We start from the raw sequence: 7,907 nt of genomic DNA, 5'->3' as shown, positions 1-7,907 counted from the left end.
ACAGTTCAGAAAAAAATGCCTACTGAAAATACGACCAACCAATGGCAAGGTCGGTGGTTAGCAAGTGAACACGAATCCGTAATCATATTTGAACGAAAAGAGGTTAACGAATGACATGATGTTTGTAATTAAAATTATTGAAAACATAATTGGGTGTCGACCATATCAACATGAGAGGTGATATTGATTAATTTCAAAATAAATTGCAATCCTACACCAAAGATTATAGTTGAAAAATTCCATTATTTTTCATTTTGCACTTAACGAATGGATTAACGTGAGAACGCTTCGAAATGCTTACGTCATTGTTAAAGGGATGGTCCAGGCTGGAAATATATTCATGACGATGTCTATATAACTGTTAAAATATTGATAACTATAAAATTCAATAACTTTGTTATTTGTGATCCGATTTTGATGATATTTTCAGCATTTTGCTCTGTGAATTTGACTCTATTTATATAGGTATATAAGTATTTTCAGCCCGGACCATCCCTTTAATGATTTTTTTTTATGCATGTGGTATTTCGAAAATGAATATACACGCATCTCACTTACATAATGGAAGTCAGGAGAGCGTTTCATCAACATTTTTGTCCGACAAGTTGTTAGATCTGACAGCTTTCCTTGACTTTGATTGGGGGAGAAGCACAGTTACTGTGGTAAATGTTGGATAAAACAGGACTAGTCGGATAAAACGTCTTGTAAGCCCCTTAAGCCCCTTTCACAATTGACGTACGACCATTTGCGACCTTTTGGTCGTGCGACAGGCTGCAACAGGCATCAATCGCTAGTCATCTCATAAGATCGCACAGAGGCTTTCACAGTTGCAACAGCTGTCGTACAACAAAAACAACCAGTAAACCCCGTTGCACGAGTAAGTCGCATATGCTCTTATTGTGCTCGTGCGATCACATGCGAGTGTTGCACGAGGGATTGCGAGTGGAACGGTCGCATACATGTGAATGAAACGGTAGTGCAATGTTGTAAGCCGTTGCGATCGCTCTTGCAACAGTCTTATGGCCCATATATTATCGCACCCAGTCGCAAGACAGGTCTCTGTACATGTAGGTCGCTAGCACATGTGCAAGTGTTGTACGACCTCCAGTCAAGTAAATGCGACTACTTAGCTGTGCAACCTCTCGCAACAAGTCGTACAACGTTGAAAAACACTCGCACGATGATCGCCCGACCGATGGTACTACCCCGGGAACGGCCTGATGTGAATCGATCGTATTTGATCGCGTTCGGATTTTGAACATGTTCAAAGTTCAGATGTGACCAGTCACGACCACCTCGAGTTCGTGCGACCGTCTACAACGACTGCGAATGCTCGCAAGACACCAAGAGATCGATCGTGCAACAACAAGAAAAAACTGTTGCAGGCGGTCGTAAACTGGTCGGACGTCAATTGTGAAAGGGGCTGAACGGTCGCATACATGTGAATGCAACGATAGTGGAATGTTGTAAGCCGTAATTTCGATCGGTCTTGCAACAGTCTTATATTATCGCACCCAGTCGCAAGACTGGTCTCTGTAGGTCTCTAGCACATGTGCAAGTGTTGTACGACCTCCAGTCGACTAAATGCGACTATACTTAGTTGTGCCACCTCTCGCACCAAGTCGTACAACGTTGAACAACACTCACACGATGATCGCCCGACCGATGGTACGACCTGATGCGAGTGAATCAATCGTATTTGATCGCGTTTGGATTTTGAGCATGTTCAAAGTTCAGATGCGACCACCTCGAGTTCGTGCGATCGTCTACAACGACTGAGAGTGCTCGCAAGACACCAAGAGATCGATCGTGCAACAAGAAGAAAAAAAACTGTTGCAGGCGGTCGTAAACAGGTCGTACGTCATTTGGGAAAGGGGCTTAAAACAATTGACGTACGACCAGTTTACGACCGCATGCAACAGTTTTTTCTTGTTGTTGCACGATCGATCTCTTGGTGTCTTGCGAGCACTAGCAGTCGTTGCAGACGATCGCACGAACCCGAGGTGGTCGTGAGTCGTGACTAGTCGCATCTGAACTTTGAACATGTTCAAAATCCAAACGCGATCAAATACGATCGATTCACTCGCATCAGATCGTACCATCGGTCGGTTGATCATCGTGTGAGTGTGTTCAAGGTTTTACGACTTGATGCGAGAGGTGGCACAACTAAGTAGTCGCATTTTGCCGACTGGAGGTCGTACAACACTTGCACATTGTGTTAGCGACCTACATAGACCGGTCTTACGACTTGATGTGATAATATATAGGCCATAAGACTGTTGCAAGACCGATCGCAACACGGCTTACAACATTGCACTTTCGTTGCATTCGCCCGTTCCTCGGTGTTACAAAATAGGAGTTAAGACTAAATAAACGAGAGGGCAGAAAATATAAGAAAAATTGTAATACAAACTGCAAGAAATTAAAAGGGCAAGATAAGTTTATATTTTTGTCTTTTAAAACACAAATCAAACTTTTCCGAAATAAAACCTAGAGAAAGTAGGGTAGAGGGCATTCCTCCCTCAACAAATAGGCCCGTATACTGAATTCGGGTTTAAATTCAACTCTTCTAAGGTTGTGGTTTAATTTTGGATAATTGTTACATAAATCTGTAATGGTGCACGTTTAATTTATTAGCTCATTCAAACAAAAGGATATATACATACGCATTTTTGGGGGGGTGGTAAAGTATTTCAGATAATAGAAGTGATAACCTGATGTCTCACTCATTAAGGCTTGGTCCCACTACACTTGCGGATGCAGAAAGGATGTATAACGGAAAAAAAATCTTGCCATCCGTTGGAAAAGTTATGTATTCGTTGTGCATGTTCCATACGCTCTATGTCCATCGAGCATCCGTCCACTGTGATTTCATTGTTCGCCCATTTTGTCCATTGTCTGGGAGCGGATTAAAACGATGGAGCCACCCCGAAATTTTACTGTATCCGTTATGAATACGTTCTGTGTCTGTCGGCCAGGGGGTGGAACCAGGCCTTCATATATCTGATAGGCATGTTCGCAGATGATAATTACATGTATATTCTCCTATAAATGCAAAAATATATACATGTATATAATTATGTGTGATTTTGTAAATTATACAAACATTAGGTGAGCCTTCCTTTAATAAAAAATTTTAGCGATTTTTGGCAAGACAAATACACTCCCTGCTGTGTATATGTGGTGATGGGAAAACAAATTTGCCCCACGTCTGGTCACTTTATTGATCACTGGATTGCGACTCTCATCTCGCATCTCTGAAAATTATTGATTGCAATAAACATTCACTTGATTAAATTTGCGCTCTTTTATGCAAACAATATAACCACATTCACTCAATTTCACTGTGACCTTTTCTGGAAAGCCTAGTTTTTTTTATGTTTTTACTCCTGATGATACTTCTGCTAGATAAAGTTCGTAATATCTTTTTTGTGTTGGAATATATTTGGTGACAATAATAAAATGATAAATGCAATGTATAAGGCGCCATATCCACCTCGTTAGAGTTGCTCAAAGGCACACAAAAAAGATATTAGATAAACACAGAAATACAGAGATTGGGTGGTTCTCTTCAGGACCAACAGTTGCCCAAGAAAGATACATGGTGTACCGTGAAACCTACTACATTAAACCACGAAATATTTGATATACTCAAATCATTGATTAAAAAAAATTATAAAACAAGTTTTTAGCTGAGATTGATGTCATCGATTGGATCGTTATCTCAAAAAAGACTTAAAAGAATTCAGTATATGTGTAGAAAAGGAAAAGAAATGTTGCAGACGATTTAAGTTAAGCGTCCTCACTTGTGCACGCGTGTGTGCGTGTGTGTTTATGTAAAACCCCTTTCACAATTGACGTATGACCATTTGCGACCTTTTGGTCGTGCGACAGGCTGCAACAGGCATCAATCGCCAGTCATCTCATAAGATCGCGCAGACGCTTTCACAGTTGCAACAGCTGTCGTACAACAAGAACAACCAGTAAAACCCGTTGCATGAGTAAGTCGCTTATGATCCTATTGTGCTCGTGCGATCACATGCGAGTGTTGCATGAGGGATTGCGAGGGGAACGGTCGCATACATGCGAATGACACGGTAGTGCAATCTTGTAAGCCGTTGCGATCGGTCTTGCAACAGTCATATGACCCATATGTTATCGCACCCAGTCGCAAGACAGGTCTCTGTACATGTAGGCCGCTAGCAAATTTGCAAGCGTTGTACGACCTCCAGTTGAGTAAATCCGACTATACTAAGTTGCGCCACCTCTCGCACCAAGTAGTACAACGTTGAACAACACTCGCACGATGATCGCCCGACCGATGGTACGACCCCGGGTACGACCTGATGCGAGTCAATCGATCGTATTTGATCGCGTTCGGATTTTGAACATGTTCAAAGTTCAGATGTGACCAGTCACGACCACCTCGAGTTCGTGCGACCGTCTACAACGACTGCGAGTGCTCGCAAGACCCCAAGAGATCGATCGTGCAACAACAGGAAAAAACTGTAGCAGGCGGTCGTAAACAGGTCGTACGTCCATTGTGAAAGGGGCTTAAAAGTGTATAGGGTGTGTGTAAGAGAGAGGGGTTCGTGTATGTGCAAGGATTAGTGTGGGGTGTGTGTGTGTGAACTTACTGAAGAACAATTCTCATTTCAATTTCTAAAGAATACTAAAATTTCAAGGCCTCTTCTCTTTACCTAGTATGCATGTACATATGAATTGTAATTTATGTAATGTGTTAGGCATTTTATGAGTTGATTAAAGGATGGATTATTTGAAGATTCTGACCGAATCACATCCGAGTAAGATAAAAACAGATAATGATAATACAAGAACGAGTTGTAACCATTCTAACATCAATTTTTTTCCGCTTTTAGAGATTCCATTCCACTACAAAAGTGTCCTTAATGGAATCATATAACGACTCATTTTGACGCATCCTGCATACTCTCACAGTGAATGCAATTATGAAGGTATTACTCATCAAAATAATGGAGGGATAATAATCTAATCCAATATCATCGATTAAGTGGTATAGATACTAGACAACTTAAAGTCAATATCATTAGTCGATACTGTATATATATGTATATATTACACACTTAGAAATAGGAGATCAAATTTCAACCCTCCGGGTTGGTACAATAGCTGCTCCCAAACGGGTGCTAATGAGTGTACTTATGCTCATTTGAGGGTGCATTTAGCTATGTTAAGTACCCTATAGGGTGCGAAATTGAACGATGTAATAAAGGTTCAAGTTTGAACCCCATTTAATGTCAAGTACTATGCACCTTAACAGGTTCATATTTGTGCACCTATTATGGTGCGAGCGAGCATTTCTTGGTGCATTTAATGATAAAAAGGTGGATTTTTTTCACCTTTTGCAACTTAGGGTGCAAGATTACAACCCTAAAGGTTGGTACAAGTGCTTCATTAGGGTTCAAACATTTCTTAGTGTGTAAAGAGAGTGAGAGAGAGCTTTTGGCTGGCATGTTAGGAGTGTATTGAAATGCTAAATTCATGAGCCTTATACAGAACATAAAAAAACAATCTAAAGCAAGCTCTTGCTTCATTCAACATAACCAACTATTTTCCCATATACCTTACAGAAAGAAATCCTCAAAGATCGAAGTTTAGAAGTTTTCTAACGACATTTTTTAAATTGAGATCTTGTGAACGGAAGTGTTTGCTTATAAGTTTTGCTTTCGAATTCGATTAAGTAAGAACATATATAACCAAATTCATTCAATTCAATTGTTTCATTTCCCACAATTGGGCGATTCCATGCTTAGAAAAAACAGCAATTTTCACATTTTTTTCAATTTGCAGTCCAAACAAAATGAGGAACTTCAATTGAATTTTGTAATAATAAAGTACTACTGGGTAGCCATGTGAAAAAATGACAACAAACACATATGTTGTTCTTGGGTAAATTACAGGGGAAAATGTTGCGTGTCGTACTTTCTGCGTCCCGTATACGACACGCAAAATTTTCACCTCACTTTATCATTGATTATTCAGCTAAGAGACTAGAAATTGGTGTCGAAATGTCCCGTACGACACACTGTGGAATCGCCAAATTAGTATACAGTTTACATCGTAGCAGGTAATTACATTTTAAGTACATGTACAAGATTAGTGTAATATTACAATAGTCAATTATCATAACAAAATATAAATTGGAAGGGAGGAAGGGCTAACTGAAAGCAGAGCTTGTTTAATGTATAGGCCCTCTGGAAGTAGGTCATTTAGGTGTTTGTATCGTATCTGAATTGATTTGAAATGATGATAAATAATATATGCAAAAATCATAGTGTTTACAAATAGATAAATGTTTTCCCAGTTAGCATATACAGTTCTTTAATAATGATGAATAAAATAATTTAGTAATCATTAAGAAAAAAATGCCTTTTAAATGTGAATAGAATAACATATACTTTTGTATCTCTTGTAAAAAAATTTCCATAGTTTTTGACACATAAAAAACAAACGTCTTGAGCAAATGATGTCTTATTCCGTGGTAAATGAGAAGAGATTGCCCTGCGAGTGAAGCGACTACGAATCAAATATTTTTTTTTCAAAAACATATCAGTTAAATGCAAAGGCAATTGTTTAGTATTAAGCTTGATCATTAATTGTCCAAGTCGAAAAGTATGCAATAATAATTTTCAGAATTTTATTTTTGAAGAAAAGGTTACTTGTATGTGCACGGAAATCCGCATTATTCATAATATATTCATTTGCAAACTTGCTGCACGACAAATTAAATTGTATACTTCAAGAACGAATATCCCGCTCAGAAGAACTCGACATACCAATATTAACATAATTTTGACATAGAAAATAAGTTTACAGCACAATTTATTTTCTGAAAGTTGTTTGATATGAAGCTGGTTAATTTAGCTGGAGGGTTGAGGCATGTAACGTGTGTCGATTGAAGCTGAAACATGCCTTTGATTTTGTTTGCCCCACTGTCACTGATTTTATTGAAACAGAGAGATCGAGTATTTGCTCAAGGCAAGCAAAATCATGAACGCGATTTTTTTAGTTGTCAGGGGTTGCACCACATTTCGAGGAAGGCGCATCCCAGTCTGGACATGAGCAATACGATAGCAGTGACAGTGTCATATAACCCTGGCTAACACAATAGTTGGAGTTGGGGTACCTGCAACATGTTCTATGTCTTATTTCATGAGAATATATAGAATATGAGTCAAAAGGCTAGAAAGACATATCGCTCCTTCTAGCAGTAATGGTAGTCTATCATGTTTTCAGGGAGGGGGTCGCCTCAGGGCTGCTCCTACTCGCTGGCCATTACAACATGTACAATGCGTCAGTTGAAGTCATTAACTTATTTTAGCATCCACTTTGCAGACGCTTTTTGAAACGTTGTGAATCTATTAAAAATGCCCGTCAAATCACAATGACAGATTAGAAAAAGTTGGTGGACTTGAACAACAAATCGTCTTAAATATGATGTTTGTTTAGAGTCCAGTGAACACAGCTATTTTGGTTCACCGATTGTTGAAAAAGGATGCTTCGTTTTAAAGGGACAAAAAATATCAGCGTTTTTATAGAATGTGTCTGCGCAGTGATTGCTAAAAAAAACAAGTAAATAACGAGGCCTTTTATCGCACAAATAACATTTGCTATCGAGTGGAACATGGGGGATAAAGTCTGAATTCAAAGCCGCGGAAATGGTTCTATAGCAGTAATGAAAAATAAACATAATGATCAAAATGAATCTATTCATCTGGACTTACTTTGATTGAAGCAGAGGACAGTTTCACGTCCGATTAGGGACGCTTCTTCGGCTCTTCTGAACTGGCGGGAAATCGTCGTTGCCGTTTGGCGCCGAAGCACTGTCTTGGAGCTGACGAAGCGTCCCGGATCGGACGTGAAAC

Source organism: Lytechinus variegatus, chromosome 1 (genome assembly GCF_018143015.1).
Source record: "Lytechinus variegatus isolate NC3 chromosome 1, Lvar_3.0, whole genome shotgun sequence".
In the NCBI taxonomy this organism is placed as follows: domain Eukaryota; kingdom Metazoa; phylum Echinodermata; class Echinoidea; order Temnopleuroida; family Toxopneustidae; genus Lytechinus; species Lytechinus variegatus.
Note: the sequence above shows the minus strand (reverse complement) of the source record.